General features: G+C 39.2%; 1 protein-coding gene across 1 annotated transcript in view; it reads right to left on the reverse strand.

Annotated features, from left to right (window-relative positions):
* Nucleotides 1-22,594: 22,594 nt before the first annotated feature.
* Nucleotides 22,595-26,318, reverse strand: part of LOC140476759 (uncharacterized) — a 122,313-nt gene continuing 118,589 nt past the window's right edge. The window contains exon 24 of the mRNA XM_072569565.1: nt 22,595-22,688. The gene's annotated coding sequence lies outside the window, so the exon portion shown is untranslated. The remainder of the gene's footprint in view (nt 22,689-26,318) is intronic.

Consider the following 26,318-nt stretch of genomic DNA (forward strand, 5'->3'; position numbering starts at 1 on the left):
TATTTCTATGAAACTATGACCAGTTTTATGATGTAATTAGTGTTTTGGAAGCATGGAGAGGTATGTGGTCTTGTGTGCGATTGGGATCATAGTGCAAATCGCTTTGTTCGGGATAAAGTTCAACCGAGGCAATAGGCACTCAATGTTGAACAGTGCAGGGGATGGGTGGGTGCCTCAGTGGTGACAGTGATTGACAGGACATTACGGAATGGAGGCTGGATGGCCACAAGGCTGCATAGATGGCAAATTGGCGAGGATGGAACAGAACATGGGGTGGATGAGACGAGTATTCAAATGGCGCAAAGAGCAAGCTGAATCTTACCATGATGAAAGTCTCTCAAACTAACCACATAACACAAAAAGAATAAATCGTTGCAATCAAAGTGGAAGGAGTTTGCGGTTGGAAGTGGGGGTTTGGCGGGGGGAGGTATAGGTGAGCCATATTTAAATATTGGCCATATTTAAGTCTTGGCCAACTCAAGAGTTATAAGTATTAATTTGGAGTCCAGTGGATGAGAAATCAGATTCATCTGTTGTCAATTAAATATTTCCATTTTGTCAACACAATTCAGGAAATCAAATTCTGATGAGATATCCTAAAGACATGGATCTAAAGTATACTGGTATATGTTGGTGACTGTGAAGACTTTGGCAAAAGTCTGGTTGCTTCCTGTTGGTGAGAGTTGTAAGTTGGTGTCTAGAGTTAGGTACACCAGTAAGGTGAAACAATAAGATGACTCTGGACATTCTTGAGGTGAAGCTTCCAGATGCCTTTCAAGTAATTCCTACTCACTGCATTCCGCAGAGATCATTCCCTCCCTCCGGGACAACCTAGTCCACTCCTCCATCACCCCTAACACCTCTCTCATCACACATGGCACCTTCCCATGCAATCGCAGAAGGTGCAACAGCTGCCCCTTTATCTCTTCCATGCTCACCATCCTAGGCCCCAAACACTCATTTCAGATTAAGCAGCATTTCACTTGTACCTCTTTCAATTTGGCCTATTGCATTCGTTGCTCCCAATGTGGTCTCCTCTATATCGGAGAGACAAAACGCCGACTGGGTGATCACTTCGCTGAGCACCTTCAGTCTACATGCAATCAGGTCCCGGACCTTCCCGTGGCTTGCCACTTCAACACACAATCCTGATCCCATGCCCACATGTCTGTCCTTGGCCTGCTGCAATGTTCCAGTGAAGCTCAACGCAAACTGGAGGAACAGCATCTTCCGACTAGGCACGTTAGAGCCTGCCGGTCTCAACATTGAATTCAACAACTTCAGATGATTATCCCATCTCGACCCCTCTGTTTTCATTCTCCTCCATAATTTTATTTCATTTATTTTATTTATCCTTTTTAAAAAATTTTTTTCACTGTAATGGAACTCTTATTTCTTGATTGTCTCTTTTTCTCTCGCTCTCTCATCCTCTCCTCTTCCCCCTTTGCTACCCTTCTCCCCTGTTTTCCATTTTGCCTCTGCTTCACCCATCCCCCACATATTTTGTCACAGAGCACTCGCTTCAGCCTTGGTCACCCACAGCTCCTAAGCTCTCTATATTCTCTCTATACACTGTCATTATCACCTCTTTATTGCTACCTTTGCTTCTGGAACCATGACTCAGCCTAGTATAAATACCTCCCTTTTTCTCCCTTTTTTTTAGCTTTGACAAAGGGTCAGTTAGTCTGGAAACATCAGCTCTTTTCTCTCCTTACAGATGCTGCCAGACCTGTTGAGATTTTCCAGCATTTCCTCTTTTGGTTTCAAATTCCAGCAGCCGCAGTAATTTGCTTTTATTTTTATAGAAATGTCCCTCTGTTAGTTTGATCTGTCCATCAGTGCAGGACACATCCTGGAACTAACCAGCCATTTGAACTGTGTCTTCTTCAAAGACAGTGAGGATGCAGAGATCAGGAATCTCTCCACCAGTCAAGGCTCTCTTTTTTTATTGTGTGCTAGTTCATCCTGCAATGAGGGAAGCAGAAAGATTGAGTATGATGGGAATGGGTTTGATGAGCATGCATAGTCCTGACCAGTGGTGATCCCTTTCCAGTAAGTGAGTAGGAAGCACAGGGTAAATTGTCATCATAAAGTGAATTTGAGCCCTTCTGTGCACCTTATGCATGTATTGGTGAGTTGGGCTTCCACATGTGACATGTCCATACAATGGCAGAGTTAAACTAAATGATAACCCTTTAAGTATGAAGTTGTAGAGAGAATATGGTGACAGATCATTTGTCCATTTCTTGCAATGTCTGCTTTGCTTATGTCTGTTAGAGACCTCATGTGCAACCTGGGCTCAGGGTGTTTGTGCCTGTCAGGAGGGCTTTCATGTCTGTTAGAAAAGAAGAAGATTTTGTTTCTTACCCTGACAGCCTAGGACAGAATATTTAGTTCAGTATTCATGAAGCAGCCAGCTAACTTCAGGTGCTGGTGGGATGTAAATTTCTGCCTGACTTCCACACATCATTCACCCTTTAAGTCATCAAAGAACTTGCTTGTGTACAAATTAACTGAAGAGCAGATGGTCAGACCAGGAAACTCACCATGGGCCATAGCAGATATTACATCATCTAAGAAGCTTACCACCATTTTTTAAAGCAAGTAGATAATCCTGGCCATTAATTTGGAACAAATCCCTCTTCCTTTAAAATATAATGCCCCTATCATGATGACTGTTTCAATCATACACATTACTAAATTAACGATTAGAAATAGGCAAAGCTTAGTTTAAGTGTCTTTTCTAGAGTGCAGTATTTTCTAAAAATATTATTACCAATATTGCTTAAGTGGTAAGGTACTGTTCTTCCATTTTGTAGATTTGGTATTCATTGTTCTCTGTAGTGAGTTGACATGCTGCACAGGTTAAGTTTTGCATGTTGCTTCTTGTGTTTAAAGAGTGATACTTTCTATTGATCATGTTATGTTATTGGATCAGCAGTTACAGCCTTATTTTTGATCAGTTTTTCTGGTTTCCTGCTTGGCTGTAGGTTCAGAATGGATTCTGTTTCTTTTCATTTGCCTTCTGTCTCAATCTCAATTATGCATGAACTTGCGGTCTCAGTTTACACAAAACTTTTGTCAAATGGGCTCCAGATTTTCATGATTGGATCTTGTAATGTACAGTTTGTCTTCTCAACAGCTCAGATAGAAATTTAGCATGTTCGTTAAAGCGCTGACATTTTCTTTCTTGTGCTTCAGTGAGCTGTTGTCTTATTTCCAACTGTTCACTTGGAGGATGAATTTTTCTTAGCAGACTAGTCTTATATTCTCTTACATTCAACAATTCTGCAAATCATTTCATGTCAGTCTTGACAATTGTGGATCATAATGGAAATAAAGCAAGGTTTTCTTCTTATTTTCTTTCAGCATTTCACAAAGGTTCTTTTCATTGTCTGGATATGATTTTCTTTTGTGGAAAAATTAGATTCTACAGTATGCCATATAATCTAGGTGATATTTAAATATCTAGCATCTCTTTTTATTGTGTGTCTTGATAATTCTGATATACTTCTGTCAATTCTGAAGCCACGACCACTATTACTAAACCATGACCAGTTTTACTGGCAGCAAGGCTAACATTATTGGTGTCTTGTCCTGTAGTATTTGTGGATTGCATTATGGTGTTCAGTTATCATAGTACATTCATTTTCCACTGATTTCAGTATGACTGTGTTTTTATACCTCTGGAATATTACGAACATCTTTCTGTATGCCTAATCAATACACAGCCGATCTGTCTTTGAACCTATATTTTTCCTTTTCCATGTGGTCTTCATATGGCTCTGGTGAAGTTCTTCCTGCATTGTTTTGGGTATTAATACTTTGGATCCAGCTGATAAACAGCAATTTTCAGAAAGTATTTCATTATGTTTTCTACTGCAGAGAGATTTAGAAGAACTCATACAGAAAATTGAAAAAGATGAACACAATATCTTTCTGCAACAATTGTTAAAAATGTATGGAGAGAAAGAAGTAATGGGCAATATGTCAACAAGATTCAGGTATTATATAGTACAGGAGTAACTTGCTGATTGTTGGCTCCCAATGTAGAACCAGGTATGATGGGAACATTTGTTTGGAACTGGACCTTACATGTCCAGTATTGATAAAGCAGCATAGTAAATGTTTCCACTTTTTCATTTTACATAGTTTCTATTTTTCTCAGAACACCAATTAATCAGGAAATATGTAATATGAAACCTTAGGCAGTACTGTTGACAATACTAGTGCACAAATATTTAAGCAATATTTCTCTGGGTTACAATTATGAGTTTGATCAGATTATTATATTTTGAGACTGAAGCTTTAAAATTTGAGTAGGCAAACTGGTCTTATGGCCTATTCTTATGCTTTGTTAACAGTAAGCTTGGTGGCTTGGTAAATCAAAGGAAAGCTTTGATTATTTTAGTGAGAGGAAGATGCAAGTTTGTTATGCTTGCAGACAGTGGTGGCAGTCTCTGAGTTTGTAATGAGAATACTCTGAGACCAAAATTTAATGCAAATTTCAATTTGTTGTCAGTGCTTTTTAATCAAATGGGTGGGTTAATGCCCACTTAAGGATTTTGTCTCACTAAACAGCAGGCAGGTGGACTCATGGCAAGAAAAAAACATGTGGGTTTGCATGCAACAGCCTGAGGAAAGGCTGCCTCCTTCCTTCATTACTTGATCAACATCAGGAAGTAGGAGCCCATTGAGACTCATCTTGAACTTGCTCCGCCCCCCCCCCCCCCCCCTTTATCTCATCCCCACCCCTTACCTCGCATACCATGACTCCCTCCTGCTACCATTCATTTGTGGTGTAGAATCCAGGAATGATTTTAGAACTTGGCCAGCTTTCATATTACTGCTTCACTGGAGATGGTGCCTTTCAATTGTTCGGGCAAAAGCTGTCAGTGGGTTGGATTTCCAACACTAGGGTCCTTGATGTTGAAGGAGATGACCCACTTGACATAGTCTTCCCAAAACACTCCAAATTGATGCAGCATTCAACTGGCCAGCCAGCAGGTAAGATTCCATTAGATCCAGTCCAAAGTTTCCCAGAGAGGTCTTGAAGTTGCCAGGTTATAAACAGTTGTGTTTTAAACTGTTGATCTACTCTGAACTGCTGGGTTGTGAAGAAAGGTCACTGGACCCAAAACATTAACTCTGATATTGCTTCACAGATGCTGCCAGACCTGCTTAGTTTTTGCAAAAAATTTTGTTTTTGTGCCTATTTGCATACCTCTGTTTCCTGTCTTGAAGATGCTCTTGCCTAGCCGAGCACTCCTGTACATTGCTAGCCCAAAGGCTGCAGCACTGCTTGTAAAAGGCTGCTGAATTCACTGGACAAGATTGCAGATGATCTTGCAACAAATCCTCAAGCAGCTGTGGGAGTTGGATGGCATCTCAACCAGGTTGCCAGCAGTTTGTATTAATTGGCTGAGAGGAATCAGCAAGGGTACTGGCAGAGTGGTAATGGTGAGAGAATAAATTCTGTCATCCTCAGTTAGAACCACAGTTCTGCAGCATCTTTTCCTTTGACTTCGAACTCAGCAATTATTTTGTTATGAGGTGGCAGTGAGTGGAAACAGGATAAAATGAAAGGTTAGTATAAGAGGTTAATCATTTATATGCTAATAGCTGGAGTGCCTCATCAGTGATTTCAGAGCACATGGAACTGGGACTTGCAGGAAGAAGGTTGTAATGAAGTCCAGTTAAACTATGGCTCTATAAGTATTGTAAATAGCTAATAAATGCATATTAATTTGTATGAGTGGTTTCTGTCAAAGCATCTATAACTCAGTCATGATATTTATACATGCAACAGTTAGCTATTGCTCATGAAATACAATCATCTCATTTTATCTATTGTAATAAATGTTAACAGTTTTAATATTACATAACAGAAAAAAAGATAATTTGTCAAGGAAAATTAGGTGATCAAGCTAACAATTTAATAATACCAGTAAAGGCCATACTATGTGATGGAAGTTATTAATTCCATTCAGTATTTATTACGTAAATATACTGGGATTGGTGTATGCTCTTTCTTTTCAGTGAAGAAAGGGTTTCAATGATCCTGAAAAACATAATAAACTTGCAGAAAGCTGTCACAATACTCCATCAACAGCAAGACGAAACTTACAATCGCCTAAAGAATAGCATTGAGGATCTCTGTGAACGATTCGAAAAGGAGTTGAAGTACAAACCCAAGAAAGGTATATGAAGTATTTTAATAAGTGCTTTCACACTTACTTAATTAATTAAATTTGTAGAGCTATCGTATTCATATACCCAGCAAGAGATAATTTTATTGTATCCCAGCACCTAGTGTGCAACTTAGTTGTCATGTACTTCTGTGACATTTTGGAAAATCATCAAAACAAGCACTCAAATTCTCTGGTTAATGATTCTGTAAACCAGCATATATATTGAGGAACACATAAATATATATCAGCATATTGATGGTGCACAGCCCATTTTTTTTGCATCTGTGAAAATCAATTTAACTGTTTGATCTATCCATGATCATGGATAAAGCTGTACGCCAAAACTGCAAATTCGTAAAATTGGTCCCTAAATTTCAAGAGTTATGGAATTGCTCTTTTGGGCTACATCTTCATACCAATATCACTCATCAAATTGAAATTGTAATCTTGCCTGCACTGTCAAAGATATACATCTAATTTGGGGAGTTAGTTCCTGAAAGTAATAGAGTGAAAGCAGAAAAGAAGCTTGCCCAGTCTTTTCTCATGCTTCTCTTATGGCCACTTGCACAGCAGGACTGACAGAAACCCCAGAATATGACAACATGCGGGATGATGTCTGTCCAATTGGATGGGGAATAACATATGTTCTAGCAAACCAAATAAGAAAAATATGCATAAGGTGGATGATAAATGCTGCAAAGTACTAAATATAAATACAATTTGTTTCAGTTTATGATACCCCGAGCAATTTCTCTGATGTTGAAGATCGATCAATGCCATTATTGAAGTTAATAAAGAGAAGATTGGCTCATGGGTATGTGATATAAAGTAATTAAAAATACAAACACAAAGATGAGAATTTTCCTCTGAATTTGCTTGAATAAATAAACTATGCACTGCATAATCCACACACTATGGGTGAGTGCTAAAGCAGCATGGCAACAAGCATATAGGAAATCTATTTTAAATGTAAATGCTACTTGTATCGTTCATAATCATATTGCATCAGTTTAATTAAGAGAATTTTTTACAGTTTATGAAAACACCATGGAAACTGAAACCAAATTAACTGTATATCACCATGCTCCATTGAAACATCAAGTTGGTCTTGTGCAGATTGACATACACTCTTCTAAGTTTCCTCATCAATTGTTCCTAAAAAAATCAACTCCCTGCACCACCAACACTCAGCAGTAGTAGTGTGTACCATCAACAAGGTTCGCTGCAGAAATTCATCAAAGTTCCTTAGATAGCACCTTCCATATCCACAAGTACTTCTACCCTGAAGAACAGGGGCAGCAGAAAAAGTAAAACCACCACCTGCAAGTTCCTCTCCAAGACACTCACCTACCTGACCTGGAAATATATCATTCTTTCAGTGTCATTGTGTCAGAATCTTGGAATTCCCTACCTAATGGCTTTGTAGGTCTACCTACAACAATGAGCTGCAGTGATTCAAGATTTAGATTAGATTAGATTCTTTACAGTGTAGAAACAGGCCCTTTGGCCCAACAAGTCCACACCGACCCTCTGAAGAGTACCCACCCAGACCCATTTCTCTCTAATGCACCTAACACTATCGGCAATTTAGCACAGCCAATTTACCTAACCTGCATATCTTTGGACTGTGGGAGGAAACCCATGCAGACACAGGGAGAATGTGCAAACTCCACACAGACAGTGGCCCAAACCTGGAATCGAACCTGGGTCCCTGGCACTGTGAGGCAGCAGCGCTAACCACTGAGCCACCGTGCCACCCCTCAAGAAGGTGTCTCGTCATCACCTTCTCAGGGGCAACTCGGCACAGGCAATAAATGTTGGCCCAGACAGCAGCACACACATCCCATGATTAATTTATAAAAAGTGCAATGTGAACATTTAACATTAACGGATTCAAAGAATCAATTAGATTTTCCTGATTCGAGCACGATTTCTTCCAGAAGTTCCAATGAACTTACATTCAGATTAAAAGATTCTGATATCCTGATCTCTCAACCTAAAATTTATTTTTCTGTACTATCCCCATATCCCTTGATAGTTTAAATATCTAGAAGGTTGCTGATCTTTGTCTTAATTGCAATCAATGTCTGAGCCTCCACATCTTCTCTGCTAGAACACTTCAGTGACTCTCAGTTCTGAGTGAAGCAATTTGTCCTCATATCAGTCCTAAAGTAATTTAATTCTTTTCTGAGACTGAGTTCCCTGAACCCAAAGTGGTTTTAGCTTATGGAACCCTGTAACACAATCACTTTTCATTTCTCTAAACACGAGAGAATATAGGTCTGGTCTCCACAATCTGTACTCATCAGAAAATCCCACATCCAAGGGATCAGGCAGGTGAAACTTTGTTACGCTCATTCTACAGCAAGTATACCCTTGCTTAGGAAAGGGATCCAAAACACAGGTGTGGTTCACCAAAATTAAAGACCATTGCAGCACGTACTGACATCCTTTTGCAATAAAAGCCAAAACAAACTATTTGCCTTCCTAATTGCTTGTTACACCTGCATATTGGCCTTTAATGACTTTTGTACGAGGATACCCATTTAGATATTATCACTTCCCAACCTCTAGAGATTGAAGAAGTTCTCTGCGTTTCTGATCTTCCTGCCAAACTGCATAACTTGACATTTTTCCATAATATATTCTATCTCCCATGTTCCTTGCTCCAATTCCCATTGAAGCGTTTTTCCATTCTCCTCACTACTCACATTTCCAGCTAGTTTTGTGTCTTTGGTTACCTTGGAAAATTACATTTGATCACCTGATCCTAACCATTGCTATAGATCGTATGCTCATATCGTACCATTAATTTCACAGATTCTAATTTTGATTATTAACCACTTCTAGGAGATCTTACTGAAAGCCTTAGAATCATAGAGTCATAGAGATGTACAGCACGGAAACAGACCCTTCGGTCCAACTTGTCCATGCCGACTAGATATCCCAATCCAATCTAGTCCCACCTGCCAGCACCCTCCAAACCCTTCCTATTCACATACCCATCCAGATGCCTTTTAAATTTTGCAATTGTACTAACCTCCACCACTTCCTCTGGCAGCTCATTCCATACACGTACCACCCTCTATGTGAAAAAGTTGCCCCTTACATCTTTTTTATATCTTGTTCTTCTCACCATAAACCTATGCCCTCTAGTTCTGGAGTCCCCCACCTCAGGTAAGAGACTTTGTCTATTTATGCTATCCATGCTCCTCATGATTTTATAAACTTCTATAAGGTCACCTCTCAGACACTTCAGGGAAAACAGATCTTCCAACCCTGGCAACATCCTTGGAAATCTTTTCTGAACCTTTTCAAGTTTCATAGCATCTTTCTAATAGGAAGGAGACCAGAACTGCATGAAATATTCCAAAAGTGACCGAACCAATGTCCTGTACATCCACAACATGACCTCCCAACTCCTGTTCTCAATAGTCTGACCAACAAAGGAAAGCATACCAAATGCCTTCTTCACTATCTTATCTACCTGCGACTCCACTTTCAAGGAGTTATGAACCTGCACTCCAATGTCTCTTTGTTCAGCAACACTCCCTAGGACCTTACCATTAAGTGTATAAGTCCTGCTAAGATTTGTTTTCCCAAAATGCAGCACCTCGTATTTATCTAAATTAAATTCCATCTGCTACTCCTCAGCCCATTGGCCAATCTGACCAAGATCCCATTGTAATCTGAGGTAACCTTCTTCGCTGACCACTATGCCTCCAATTTTGGTGTCATCTGCAAACTTATGGACACTTCTTATGGTCACATCCAAATCATTTATATAAATGATGAAAATAGTGGAACTAGAACTGATCCTTGTGGCACTTCACTGGTAACAGGCCTCCAGTCTGAAAAACAACCCTTCACCACCACCAGCTGTCTTCTACCTTTGAGCCAGTTCTGTAACCAAATGGCAAGTTTTCCTTGTATTCCATGAGATCTAACCTTACTAACCAGTCTCCCATGGGGAACCTTGTTGAACGCCTTACTGAAGTCCATACAGATCATGTACTCTGCTCTGCCCTCATCAATCCTCTTTGTTACTTCTTCAGAAAACTCAATGAAGTTTGCGAGACATGATTTTCTATGCACCAAGCCATGTTGACTATCCCTATCAGTCCTTGCCTTTCCAAATACATGTGTACATCCTATCCCTCAGGATTCCCTCCAACAAGTTGCCTACCACTGATGTCAGGCTCACTGGTCTATAGTTCCCTGGCTTGTCCTTACTACTGTTCTTAAACAGTGGCACCACTTTAGCCAAGCTCCAGTCTTCCGGCACCTCACCTGCGACTATTGATGATACAAATATCTCAGCAAGGGGCCACGCAAACACTTCCCTAGCTTTCCACACAGTTTTAGGGTACACCTGATCAAGTCCTGGGGATTTATCCACTTTTATGTGTTTCAAGACAGCCAGCACTTCCTCCTCTGTAATATGGACATTTTTCAAGATGTCACCATCTATTTCCCTACATTCTATATCTTCCACGTCCTTTTCCACAGTGAACACTGATGCAAAATACTCATTTAGTATCTCCCCCATCTCCTGTAGCTCCACATAAAAGCTGCCTTGCTGATCTTTGAGGGGCCCTATTCTCTCCCTGGTTACCCTTTTGTCCTTAATGTATTTGTAAAAACCCTTTGGATTCTCCTTAACTCTTTTTGCCAAAGCTATCTCATGTCCACTTTTTGCCCTCCTGATTTTCCTCTTAAGTATACTCCTACTGCCTTTATACCCTTCTAAGGATTCATTTGATCTATCTTAACTATACATGACATATACTTCCTTCTTTTTCTAAACAAAACCCTCAACTTCTTTAGTCATCCAGCATTCCCTACACTTACCAGCCTTTCCTTTCACCCTAACAGGAATATACTGTTTCGTTATCTCATTTCTGAAGGCTTCCCATTTTCCAGTCATCCCTTTACTTGCAAACATCTGTCCCCAGTCAGCTTTTGAAAGTTCTTGCCTAATACTATCAAAATTAGCCTTCCTCCAATTTAGAACTTCCGCACTCTGACACCTCAATCACATGCCCTGCCTAATTTCCCAAGAGAAGGTCAATTTTTGTATCTTCTCCAGTAGGTATATCCACATACTGATTCTGAAAATTTTCTTGTACACACTTAACAAATTTCTCTCCATCTAAACCCCTAACACTATGGTAGTCCCAGTGTATGTTGGAAAGTTAAAATCCCATGCTATAACCACCCTATTATTCTGACAGATAGTTGAGATCTCCTTACAAGTTTGTTTCTCAATTTCCCTCTATTAGGGGGTCTATAATATAATCCCAATAACATGATCTTTCCTTTTTTATTTCTCAGTTCCACACAAATAACTTCCCTGGATGTATTCCCGGGAATATCCGCCATCAGTACAGCTGTAATGCTATCCCTTATCAAAAATGCCATTCCCCCTCCTTTCTTGCCTCCCTTTCTGTCCTTCCTGTAGCATTTGTTTCCTGGAACATTAAGCTGCCAGTCCTGTCCATCCCTGAGCCATGTTTCTGTAATAGCTTTGATATCCCAGACCCATGTTCCTAACCATACCATGGGTTCATCTGCCTTCCCTGTTAGGCCTCTTGCATTGAAATAAATGCAGTTTAATTTATCAGTCCTATCTTGTTCTCTGCTTTGTCCTTGCCTGTCCTGACTGTTTGACTGCTTCTACTCTCAACTGTACCAGTCTCAGATTGATCTCATTTCTCAATATCTCCCTGTGTCCCACCCCCCCCCCCCCCACCCCCCCCAATTTACAAGTTTCAATCCTCCTGAGCAGCTCCAGATAATCTAAGAAAATTATCTTAGTCTCCTTCCAATTCAGGTGCAATCCATCATTCTTGTACAGGTCACTTCTACCCCAGATGAGATTTCAATGATCCAAAAATGTGAATCCTTCTCCCATACACCAGCTCCAGAGGTGTGTCGTGACATGTCTGTATAGGTTGATTAGAAATATTTATATTGGCCTGAGCCACGAAATAACAAACGTTGTTTATTACCTGGGTCATATTACTTTCCTCAAAATATTCCTAACAGGTTTGTCAAACATATTTCCCTTGCATAACCCCTTGGCGATTTGGTCAATGCTGCCATTACTTTTTAAAGTATCCAGGTCAGACCCTTATGATAGTTTCTAGTGCATTTTCTACTACTATTGTCAGGCAAACAAGGCTGTAGTTCTCCAGTTTCTCTCATCCTCCTTACATTTTACATTTACTACCCTCCAATCTACAGGAATTATTCCTGAATCAAAAGAATTTTCAAAGATGACCACCAATGCATCTATTATCTCTACAACTCTCATGATTCTGTGGAACGCAAATTATCAGTTTCAGGGATTTTTAAAATTTTCAGTCTGATTAATTAACCCAGTTCTCCATTTTTACTAGTGTAAATTCATTTCAGTTCTTCATTCTCACTAGCTCCTCAGTTCTCTAGTATCCCTGGGACCTTATTTGTATTTTCCTTTCATTACTCTGCTATTTCTTCATTCCCATTATAAATTCTCTGCCTCTACCTGCAGTGGGCCAAGAATTTTCTTTGCTGATCTCTTTATTTTTACAATCCATATAAATTGCTTCTAAAAGCTTCTATGTTTCTCCGTAGTTTACTTTCAAATTTTATTTTCTCTTTCTTTGTCAGTTTCTTGCACCTCCTTTGCTGTTTTCTAAAAATCCTCCTCCTCATCAAATTTATTACTTTTTTGACAATTTAACAAGCTTCTTCCTATGATCTAATACAATCATTAACTTATTTTGTTAGCTACCATTAAATCAGTTGTCCTGGTGGGTTTTTGAACCTCAAAGGAATGAAAATTTGTTGTAAACCATATATTAGTTATTTAACTTCCACCTATTGCCTGACTAGCACCATACCCTTTAATTTGGTTTTGCAATTTGTCATAGACTATTTTCCCCTTATCCCTTCATAGTTTCTTTTGTTTAGATTTAAGATCCCAGTTTTGGATTAAACAATGCTTTCAAACTTGATGTAAATGCTATCATATTCATTTTTCCCTAGAATCTCCATAATAACAAGATTATTGATTAGCTCTTTCTCATTGTGCAATACTAAGCCTAAAAAGGCCTGCTCCCTAATATGCTGTTTGAGAAACCATCCCATGTATGTTCAAGGTACTGGTCTTCCAAACATTCATTTTTATTAAGTTTACCCAGTTTACATGTAGATTGATTAGGATTTTACCCTAGTTACATACCTGTTTCTTTTTTGCCTATCTTTCACAAATGGCTAATCGCCTTAAACATTCAATCCCAGCCTTGGTTACACTGCAGCCATGGCCTAGTAATACTACTAAATCATAACTGTTTACTTTTATTTGTGCCATCAATTAATCCACCTTGCAATTCATCAAATATGTGCATCAGATGAAATGTGTTTTAATTCTGTACTTTTTACATCCTTTCGTCTTATTTGTTGGTTTTTTTAAGTTTGTAAGCTTAGACCTTTCCTGCCACACCCTGATTGTCATTTATTTTATTGATAACTTGTTTACTTACCTTACCTGTTCTCTTTCATTTATATCATCTTCCATCACATGATCTCTAATACTTAGTTTAAAGTACTCTTTATTGCTCTTTAGATTAGATTCCCTACAGTGTGGAAACAGGCCCTTTGGCCCAACAAGTCCACACCGACCCTCCGAAGAGCAACCCACCCAGACCCATTTCCCTACGTTTACCCCTGACTAATGCACCTAACACTATGGACAATTTAACATGGCCAATTCACCTGACCTGCACATCTTGGACTGTGGAAGGAAACCGGAGCACCCAGAGAAAACCCACAGACACGGGGAGATGTGCAAACTCCACACAGGCAGTTGCCTGAGGCTGGAATTGAACCCGGGTCCCTCGTGCTGTGAGGCAGCAGCGCTAACCACTGAGCCGCCCCATAGTTCATTGTAATATTGGTTCCAGCCTAGTTCTAGTAAAGACCACATGAAAGGTAGAGCTTCAACTTAAGCCAGTACTGATGTCAGTGTCCTATGAATTGAAAGTCATTTCTCCCATACTGATCTTTAAGCCATGTATTTAACTCTTTAATTATATTTACCCCAACTCCAATTTGCTAATGCCTTGGGTAAATTCCAGAGATTACCTTTTAGTTGCACTTTTTAATTTAGCTACTTCTACCATTTAATCAGAATCTGTTGCTTTGTCCTACTTCTGTTGTTGCTATCTACATTAACCACAATATCTGGATCCTCATTCTCCCAGTACGAGTTCCTGTCCAGCGCACGGTGGATGTCTAGATCCATGGCATCAAGGTTATTTATTTATTTTATTAATTCTAGATGATTTCCAAATTTCTGCCTTGCTCACTAAGAGCTCAGTTTGACCTGAAGCTGACCCTCTACTCCCCACACCCCATGACACTCTGCTACTGACGTCCCGACTTCCTTCCCTGACACCCACTGAGTTAACAAGGATCATAATAAATGTAGTACAATGTGAGACATTGGGAATGGTGGCTGTCTTAATGTGTTTGGGAATTTTCACTTTTATACAAGGGTGCAATAAGGTAGATACCCATTGATAATATTTATTTGATAGTTATCACACCTTTTCACTAAACACAAAGGACTAAACAGCTATAGCTGCTACCTTATTTCTCAGAACGTAACAGTCTTTATCATCCCATATGTATCTTTTTCTTCTTCAGCTCAGAATCCCATTTGATCAGTTTCTTGCTCTTTTGAAGAACATCAAATGAAATTAAAACAAAAACTTTTGAACCTTATAGCTATTCTTTCTGCTTAGAAGTGAACATTCTTTATATAATACACCTCTAATCTTCTACCCTTTTGCTGAGTGGATAATCACTTAACCTATTTTCTTTCAAATAAGGTTTGAACAAAAACAAACTGATGCACAGACTTTGACAGAAATGGGATAGTGCCCACGCATCACTGTCCATCTTAAAAATGATTACTTATTGATTTTCAAAAAACCTAATCAGTATTTATTCAGTCTTCAGTATGTTGTAGATAAATTACTGTAACAGTGAGCAAGACCCAACAAGTTGGATTATCTTTTATATTGGTGAATTGTAATTTTATGTTCCTCTGTCATAAAAATGATTAGTAAGGTATAAAGTGAACACATCACATTTTGATAAGCACTTTCTCAACTTGATGATAATCCAACTTTTAAAATTGTATATTGTGTTTAACTGATAATTTAGATGCAAAAACACTTGGCTTGCCTGAGCAGAGTGTGATACAAAGCAACTTAAAGCTGCTGGGTTTTTGTTGATCTCAGAATTTATCATTCTGTAACCTCATTTGTGTGAAAACAAGTCAACAGTCTGAGCTTAATAATGCCAAGCCCAAAGTAGTATAATGTGCAATATGGTACAATTGCTTATTTTCATTAAATTTGTACTTTGTGTCATTTATCTTCAGATTCACCCAATCACATGAAGAAGATGTGGACCATTATACAATATGATCAAAGGAATGGAACAATAATTGATTTGATAATTTTTCAAATATTATCACTTCTGTGGTATTAAATGTGTGGCTACATAATTATAGATAACAGTTAACCCTAACGTATGTAGCTTTCCACATGATCTGTTTAAAGGTATGTAATGTTTTCCATAAAGTGCTTCATTATTTTCACACGGGTTCTTCAGCCTAAAAAGGGTAAGGCTTAGGCCAAGTAGCTACAGGGCAACATGAGTACATAAATAGTTTGCTTCCTAATATCAATAGTGGTTGATATTTCAAAATAGACCAAGCGGAGAACCAAAATATTTAACGAGTAGTTTGTTATTTATGGACCTGTAAAATTGTACTTTTGCATGTAAATATTAAAGTATATTTATGAAAGCTGATATTTTTGATTAATATAATTGTACTGGTGGTAATGACAGTATAACATTTAGGTGGCTTTGATGCTTGATTTTCATCATTATACCATTAATGATTTTGGGTTTTTATGGAGCTGCTGCTGTTGAAGACATGGCTGCATGATTCAAGAAGACAGCTCATCACCACTTTCTGGAGATGGGCAATAAATGCTGGCTCAGTCAGTGATTCCCAACTCCCATGAGAGAACTTTTTAAAAATTAATTAGAGTCTTGGTAATTGTTTTGCATAATAGCTCTATTAGCAGTTTGTGATTGAGTGAATATCTTTAAGATGATCTATGTAACTCTCAGGCAACTGTCTGTGTGGAGTTTGCACATTCTCCCCGTGTCTGCGTGGGTTTCCTCTGGGTGCTCCGGTTTCCTTCTACAATCCAAAAATGTGCAGGTTAGGTGAATTGGCTATGCTAAATTGCCCGTAGTGTTAGGTCAAGGGGTAAATGTAGGGGAATGGGTCTGGGTGGGTTGCTCTTCGGAGGGTCGGTGTGGACTTGTTGGGCTGAGGGGCCTGTTTCCACACTGTAAGTAATCTAATCTAAATATACATTAATGTGACAAAGCATTTATTATTCTGTTTATATTGTGAACAATCCCTAAGTACAAACTCATGATTCACAAGTTACTGAGACACTACACCTATTACATCCTTATCTTGTTTCTATCATGGAATCTGTATGCAGCAATATCAAATTTATTTCTGAATTATTTTCCCCAAATCTTCAGTTTTGTACCACCTCATGGTCAATGATGAGGAAGGGAACTTTTTTGTGGGGGAAAGGGTTTAATGGTAGCTTATTGGCAATATGTTACATCTAATGTAACATTAAAGCTTTAGTTGTACAATGTAACTAAGCTTTACACTCTGTGAAGACATGATATGAGGCTTCATTATGATCGATGTAAGGGCTAATGAGTGCCTTCTGTAAACTTGTGTCTGACATTCCCCATAGATGATCTACTCATACATCTCTCATGGAGTACCTGTAGTCCTGAATGTTACAGTTCAAGGATCTCTGAACACAGAGTCACATAGATTGGTTGGATCAAAGGGTCTGTTTCCATGCTATGCTGACATTGATCCCAAACTGAACTAGACCCACTAGTCTTAAAGTGTCCACTGTATCCAAACCTTTCCTATTCATGTATTTACTCAAATGTCTTTAAATGTTGTAATTGTACCCACACCCACCACTTCCTCAGGAAGTTCATTCCATGTATGAACCATGCTGTGTAAAACATTTGTCCCTCTTGTCTTTTTTAAAATCTCTCTCCTCTCACCTTAAAAATGTGAACCCTAATCTTGAAATCCCCCATCCTCGGGAAAAGACAACTACCATTAACACTATCTGTACTCCTCATGATTTTATAAACTTCTATAAGATATCTTCTCAACCTCCTATGCTCCAGTGAAAAAAGTCCTAGCCTGGATGACAGTGTTGTAAGAGTGTTGAGAGAAGACATCCAAAATACCTAAATGGCTATGACAAAGTTAGTCAGTGAACAAATCTTTCAACCTGAGGCTATCTACAATAATGGAGTTGGTAGCTTGTGAGAGATGGACAATTCTTTGCCATTAGAACTAGTTTCATCATTTGGATGTCCGAAGAGGTTGCCTATCTTTCACTGGTGTAAATCAACTGGGTTCAATAATAGAATAGACATGTTAAGCATGTGAATGAAGATATGTTAATGAAAGTGCAAGGTAATTTACAATTGTGTGTCACATATGTGCTCTCAGTAAGTTTCTATCTCTCCTTGTTGTGAAAAGATCACCCGATATTCTGAGAAAATTACCAGGAGATGCAGAAAATCCTTCACGAAGTTAAGCTCTTATTTGCAAACAAAAGCTGAGGCAGTCAGAAAATGTCTTCCCTGTCTGCCCATACATTCTCAGGGCCTCTCCAGTTTATACTTTTCTGGTGTCATTAGCATAACCGATCATACTAGCTTGCTTTGTCTTTCTAAACTAATCATCTGCCACGCTGCTTTGCTATTTTATACTTAACCTATCACATTACACCACTACCGTCTTTAGCATCTAACATGTGATTTAACAAGCCTAATAGTAGTATGCCACCATTACCTGTTATGAGTCCACCTATTGCTCATCCGTAACATGCATTACTGCACTAAGTTAACTCAATAACTGCCAAATTAACTTCCATATATTCCATATCCTCTCCTCTGTTGTAGGCTCTTGGTCAATCACTCTGGGTTGTAGCCTCACAATCCTTGGCTTCAACCACTGAAGGCACTGGAGTCAGAGGCAGGAAGAGGTGGAGGGGCCTGACAACACAAGAGTGTCCTGGGAAGAAGATTCCATGGGCCCTATGAGTTCTTTGTCATCTTTATGGGTGTCTAATGGCACAATCATGTTGCTCTGAGAGGAAGGGACACTTAGAGTGATATTGAGGACTCACCTCCACCTCTTACTGAGTCTTTCTTGCTGAGAACTTATGACTAATGTGATAGAATACAGGTTAATGAGCTTATCCTGCAACCACTAAAAATGCTGAACCTGGGTTTCTAAGATAGTCACCAAACTGTCCATGCAGACAGCCAAATACATGCATGCTGGAGCCAGCATAATATTGATGACATTGGAGGTCTCCTCCACCCTTCAATTCCACTTACTGCTGTATTAATGGAAAACATACTTGTGCGTTCCCCCCCCCCCCCCCCCCCCACTGAGACCTATATCTAATTGTGAGTACTTTGCAATATTATATTCTTAACAAATATTTTCAGCCCTCTTACCATTCTAAGGGCCTTAATTGGTGGTGGTTTGTAGAGGATGTTCCTGTCCAGACTTGATTATTGAAATAGCAAATGGGGATGACTAGCTCACCTGTAACAACTGATTCTATTATTGACTTTTTCTAGAACTTCCCATCCATGTTTAAAGAAAGGAAAATCTCACTCATTCAATCAACTTATTGTAACAACTTTAGAGAGATCTCCCACTAAGAGCTGAACATGTAAATGACCCAAGTCCTTTTTCATAAGGCTACAGACTCACTGACCTATAGCACTGTAGGTATTATCTATTTTCAAAGGGCACTTTGTACTATATAACTCAATTTAGTTGTAGATAAACATTAGAAATAACCATCTCCAAGTGAGTGGAATCCATATACCTCATTTGTGTTACATTTAGAAAGCACAAAAATATTATTATTTGGTGTGCATTTAGAAAACAAAACCAAGAAGAAACCAGCCTTACAAGCAAATAGGCCAAGGGGAGTAGTAGCAACAAATGATTACAGGAATCCAAATGTTCCCACGATACAGAAAATAGAAGAAAGATTTCTTCACAGACTACTTTTCTCCAAGTTATCTAGGTTCACTTACACAGATTTAAACCCACATTATGTGAAGACTATTTCAAATCTGAATGGCTATTGGGATCAGATAAATTAAGGAAACGCCTAAATTCAAACATAGGAAAAGCACAGGCTTCATTCAGGAACAGCACAGAGTCAACAGAATAAACTCTAAAATAACATTTAAAGCTAAAAAGTAGAAAAGGAACACTAAGTATAATGGAGAGAACAAAGAAGGATGGATACCAATTCGCTTGCGTGTAGTTGAAAGCCAAGAATCTCTCAATTGAATCCAAACTTTTTAAACACACAATGCAGCTATAACTTGCAGACCAAGCAGTTGCAGCACTGAGCATGCAATCTGTGGAGATATAGATAGCTGTTGGTTATAAGAGATTTCAGAGGGTCAATACATCTGGTTTATCTGAAGAGAACCATAAAGATTCTGCCAAGATATGGAAAGTGTCAGAAAATCAGTTGCATTTAAGTCACAACTTAAGAATTCGCCACGTAGACTTTATATCCTACAGGCAAAAGGCATAAGAATCAATAGATGAACTCATCAATAGATGCGGTAACAAGGGCAATGAATGTGACTTTTCAGAGACTGTGCTGGATAAGGGAGTTGGTAATTACCTCAATATCTAATGAACCATTTCAAAAAGACCTCTTAGGAAAACTAAAATGTCATCACTTTGATTTAGTGCTAGCAGATTACAGCAAATCTGAAGCCACTATGATGGAATGAAGCCAAAATATCGAAAACTAACTGGAAGCATTAGCTGAAGCAAATATTATTGACACTGTAGGCAGGACAAGCAAAACAAGTAGGCTGTATTGCAAGTGAGGTCTGTTTCACTTACAGAAGCTGTGCCACATTCCAATAACTGTGCAAGGCATTCAGTATGAAAGGGCCCACTTATGCAAGGAATCTGGCTCTGAAGATGCTGTCAGGCTACCACAGGGCACAGCCTAAGAGAACACAGGTGTAGCAATTTTTTTTTCTTCCTTTATTCTTTCATGGGATGTCGGCATCATGTTTGTTCCCCATCCATTATTTCCCTTGAAATGAGTGACTTTTTAGGCCATTGCCGAGGGTGGTAAGGAATCACCCACAGTGCTGTGGACTGTAATCACATATAGGCCAGCCTGGGTGAGAACAATAGATTTCCTTTTGGGACACAAAAGTTGATAGCAAAGGCAGCTCTAGAGTGGAGCAATTACAAACAGGATGGACAACAGGCTTCCCACATTATGAATGTAATGCATTGTGTGGACAAAGTCAACTAACTAGTCAAAATTCCAAAGTATGTACCAAAATCATTAGAATTCAATGGTACAAGTGACAGCTTCAAAATTAACTGCATACAATAGGTGCATTGGTACCTTAACAATGCAGTTTCGTATATAAACCAGAGGTGGACACTGCAAGGGATGGAGTGCTTTATTTCCCCCTTCAATTCTATCTTGAGTTAATCCCTGCCTTCCCCTTCACCTTAAATTTACGTTAGCATTGCTTGCTCTGGGATTTGCTTGTCACTATTTCCTTGGCTACATGGGAGATCTTCCCAGTGGTGGAATAGTAATAAAGTTATTTATTAGTGTTTTTACTGTGTCTTGCACCTATACGCACACACACATGGGTGCTGGAAATATAAGTACAACTGCTGTACAGCAGTAAGAAAAAACAAATAAAGCACATATATCTTACCTGGTAGATATTAGCAGACCATCATTGGCAGGATGACCAACTTGTACTGCTATTACCATTCTGACTACCTATGAGATTACTAATGGCAGCAGAAGAGAGCAACAATATTCTAATTAAGTCCAATCAAGATTTGCAATAATTGTACCTAGCTTTTGGGCATTTTCTCTCTTGGTCTATGTTACGCTTGCCAATTTGCTGTGAGGATGGCTGTGCTAACCTATTGCAGCTGCAGTTGGGCTTATATGTTCTGGATGAAAGTGCATAATAATGGTTAGGATGCAGAAACAATGGGTAGCATCAATGTGTGAAGAATTGATAATGACTGGAAGACCTGAGCCATTATTCCAAGATGCATCCTGCCAACTGTGACCCTCCTCCTGTAAAGTATGAAGGAACTCTGCATTAGAGAAGTGTCCTCCTCTTAAACTGCAACAGCGCTTCTTTGTGACCTGCTTCATGAAAAACTGAAATCAACTGATCTTCCCACAATATTTCTTACAGCAGTGAACATCACCACAGTCTTTACAGTACTAATTTCAGTCAATGAAGTGGTTTACTAGTTAACTTTTAGTCTTTCTGGAGCCATGATTTTAAACCAGCATGTGATAAGGAGTGGGGGATGGTGCCCTCCTTGTGGGATAATGTAAGTTTATTTATAGTGAGAGACTTTTATCATTGAAGACAGCAGGTTAGTTGGATCAGCCATGGGAAATGCAAGGTTAAAGGGATAGGGTAAGGGGATGCTCTTCAGATAGTCAGTACAGACTCAATGGGCTGAATGGCTTGCTTCCACCTTGTAAAGGTTCTATGAATCTAGACTATTATGCTGAAATAATGATCTCTTAGCTAGCCAAAAGCTAGAAGTATCACATAAACACACTAGCTGAAGCCGTGTATGTTCAGTCTCTTCTTACTTTAACATAAAATGAACAAAAGTATAACCTTTAATAACAAAATATCTAACAATTATGTGCTTTTAAACTCACTAATACAGTAGAAAGTGACTCCAACCCTCCTGATATCTCTAACTGAAGAGCAAATATTTGACAAACCATGTATTTTACTCTGCAAATTATGAATCAGATTTGTTAAAAGTAGAATTAGAACATACTCAAAATATTGTGTAAGGTTACAAAATCATTCTTACGGTTCAGATTTCAAAACAATAAAAACCTTTAAATTCTATCCACTCTAACTTGTACGTTGAATCAATGTTTATGTTGCAAAATATATAGTTGAATTTGGATATTCATGGTATCCTTCATCACAGAGAACATATTTTAAGGGGAATTAAATAATTTGATGCAGAAGATATTCTTAAAATTGTTATTAAAGCACCAAGAAATACATTTTAAATTCTGTATACAATTTTATTTCTAGACTATTTCACTAAATTAATATATCTTTTAAAGTATACACTGATACATTTCATTCTTGTAAAAAGTATTTATCTTAACAGTTTGTATAAATAATTGTATGCTGAATCACTATGATCAACAACAGCTTTTCATTTTCACTCATGCAGAAAGTGCATCTGTAGTCTTGTAGTATTTATCTTGCCTGCAAAAAAAAATATAATTTTCGGGAGTTAAAATTTGAAAAGTACAGTTCAAAATGTGAACTTATTCAAATTATTATACACACTATTTAATAAATATAGATCACTTCTCAGTTTGCAGAAGTATCTCTGTTGCAGAAGATACAGAGATGACACTATCATAATGTCATAACTGTCATAACTTCTAAACATCAGCATTGATATTAGTACTCTGGCAGGGTAAGCTGGAAGATAAAATAGAACTGGTAGGTGTACTGTGCTTAGATTTTCAGAAGATAAGGTGAAAATGTCGACAACATCTCAATTGAAAATGTGGGTGCTGAACAAGTGAGCAGTGTTGTGAAAGATAATGAAGACGTGGGAAAAAGACTGGCAGAACTCCAGGTAGAGAAGTCGCTAAGCCAAATGGGATACATCCTAGATTGCTGAGAGGGGTAAGGGGGCAAATTGTGGAGTAACTTACAGAAAGTTCCCATGCCTCTCTGAACACACAATTAGTCCCAGGGGACTGGAGAACTGCAAGTGTGATGCCATAAAAAGGGCAAAGAATAACACAGAAAATTGCAGACCTGTCAGTTTGATATCAATAAGTGGGAAACTGATGGAAGCCATAATTTGGGATAGATAAATATACACAAAGAAAAGTAAGTTCATACTAGATAGTCAACATGGCTTTGTCAAGGGAAGGTCACGTATAACACATTTGAGTTCTTTGACAAAGTTCTTTGGCAGCGGATGAGGGTACTGCTGTGGATGTTGCATATTTGGAGTTTCAGAAAGCATTTATTACGGTACCACATGGCAGATTGGCTCGCAGATTAGAAGTGTTTGAGATTGATGACGCCTTGGCAAAATAAATTAGATGTTGGCTAAAAGATAGGAAACAGAGGGTAGATATAGATGGGTATTTCTCCGACTGGAGACAAATTAAAAGTCATATTGTCCAAGTCACTTCACCTCACGAAGGAGAAGTACTCCGAAAGCTTGTGATTTCAAATAAACCTACTGGACAATAACCTGGTCTCATGCGACTTCTGACTTTGTCCACCCCAGTCTAACATGGCACCTCCACATCAGACTGCAAGAGCATGGATCCATAAACTTATGCAGGACCAAATGTTTGACCAACTGTGGCCAATTCCCTGGATTGTAATTGGACATGTTTGTTATATAGGTAGTTGAGGGATGCTGCCTCTTTAAAAGAGCTGGTCAGGTGACCCAGAGCTCGTCTCCGGTTTATATCCAGCTGTGGAGGCATGAGCAACGTCAATAAAGTGTTACTGTTTAGATTTGTCATTTGTCTACCTGGTAAATAATTGCTGGTTCCAAATGAAGCACCAACATAGCGGGTAATAAGAGTGGAATTGCGCAAACTTGTGTTCAAACACCTTTCATCTGGAGGAAACATTCTCAGATTTCAGAAAAGTTGTGAAGCAATGTTGAGGAAAGTGGTTGCGAGGGGACTTGGACTGAAGTCCCCACCAGGAAAGAAGGTACTCACCGGGAAGCGGGCCAAGAGTGGTGGTCATGGACTCAGGCTGATTGCTGAAGAAAGTATGCACTCAGAGCTACCAAAGCTGTCATACAGCGTGGTCATGAGGGTACTCGGGCTATGGGTGATGCCAGGGAGGAACGGTATGCTAGCATAGCCAAACCGGAGCAGTCAACACGGAGAGTGTTCACTCAGGGGATTTGGGCTGTAAATGGCTACCAGACTCAAGTATTGAGAAAAATTTCCAGCAGCAGGATAAACAAAACTGTTGGCCAATTTGGGCAATCAGATAGCTTGAAGAAGATCAGAAAATCTGACTTTATGCATGGAATGCTTTAATTTGTTCTTAAAGGTGAACGAGGTGACTGAGGACATCATGGTACTCCAAAAGTACCATCTGGAAGAAGACTTTTGCAATTCTAAGGGGTCTGGTACAATATCAGAAACCCGCTGAGAAGATATTCCACATTTTTGAAAATTATTTCAAACCTGAGCTGCTGATGACGGTGGAACTTTTCTGTTTTTACAGCATGAAGAAAAGCCCATAGCCTAATGTGTCCATAGCTTAACTCTTAAAGAGGTTAGTGGAACATTGCAAATTTGGAAGCTTTCTTCAAAGATGCCTTGAGGGCCCGTTTGGTTTGTGCCCTCCAATATGTAGCCATCCAACTAAAGCTACTAACAAGGAGACCTGGATTTCAAAGCAGCTTTCGAAGTTGTTACCTCAATGGAGTTCGCCATCAGCGAAGCAACCCAGTTGGCTGATGGCACCTGGGTATATAAAGTACTGGAAATTTGTAAAGGGCAGTATCAACTGTAGAATGCTGCTAATGTAGCAAGACTGCCCACAAGGAGTCCATGTATTAGACCTGAGAGGCCCAGTGCTGCAGGTGTAAGCGAGTGGGTCATATTGTCCAAAATTGCCAGTTGGAACCCAAATGAAAGAAGTGATTACCAATTCTGGTACATGTTGCCAGCTGGGGAGTAGACAGAGAATCAAGTGGGTCTGTGGAAGAAGCAGAAGGCCCAAAGTCAGCAGATTTTTGATTAAATGCACTGTCGGTATGTGGTGAAACTGATCATTTCTGGGTTCTTCCCAAAGTACAGGGGAAGACTGTAAAAATAGAAGAGATATGGGCACATCAAAGCCCCTCATTCTGTCTATAGGGAGAAGTTGAGGGCACTACCAATGAAGCCTGCCAAGATTATACTACGACATTTACTAGGAACAAGTGATGCCTCTGAAAAGCTATATTCTTTTCAGAGTGAAAGTACAGTTAAGGGATCAGTGTGCAGAATTACCATTTTATGCAGTAAAAGGCAAATACCTTGCATTATTCGGACACTCTAGGTTGCAAAAATTAAGGTGAACTGGAGCATAGTTAATAAGCTGGCAGATTCAAATATGAGTTTGTAAGAGATCCTGGACAAGTACAAAGATGTCATCGAAGATGGAAACGAAAGGAGTCAAAATTAAATAACAACTGAAGCCAGAGGCCTAGGAGTCTGAAGCATGTTCAGTACCATATGCCATCTGATCTAAAGTGGAGGCTGAACTGGGTGAATGAGAGACTTGGAAGCAGTCTCATGAATGGGCCACTCCCATTACTCTGGTCTTAAAAAACAGATGACATGGTGAGGATTTGTAGTGACCTTAAGGTCATATCCAACCCAGCCCTGAGTGCTGATCAATACCTCTTCCACTCATTCAATGGACCAGGGAAGAGCGGGGTGGGGAAGAGAATTCCAAAAAATGGATTTGTCGCAATTGAGTCTCAGCCGCCACTGACAATAGTGACACATAGGGGTCTTTTCCATAACAAGCAACTTCCTTTTGGCACGTCACATCTATTCCAGAGGACCAAGGATCAAATATTAAGTGGGTTGCTAGGAGCCCAGAGTTATTTGGACAATATTTTGATAACTGGATCCTCCAAAGAGGATTTCAACAATTTGGAAGGAATCCTAAAAAGACTGCAAAGAGAGAAATGCAAGTTTTTAAAAGACCCCATAGAGTACCTGGAACATGTAATTAATGGTGAGGGGCTGCACAAGGTGCCCAAGATGGAGAGTATCATGAAGGCCCCTAGACGAGAGAATGTGATCAACTGAGATTGTTCTTGGGACTTGTAAATTATTA

The sequence above is a fragment of the Chiloscyllium punctatum genome, chromosome 5 (assembly GCF_047496795.1).
Source record: "Chiloscyllium punctatum isolate Juve2018m chromosome 5, sChiPun1.3, whole genome shotgun sequence".
Lineage (NCBI taxonomy): Eukaryota > Metazoa > Chordata > Chondrichthyes > Orectolobiformes > Hemiscylliidae > Chiloscyllium > Chiloscyllium punctatum.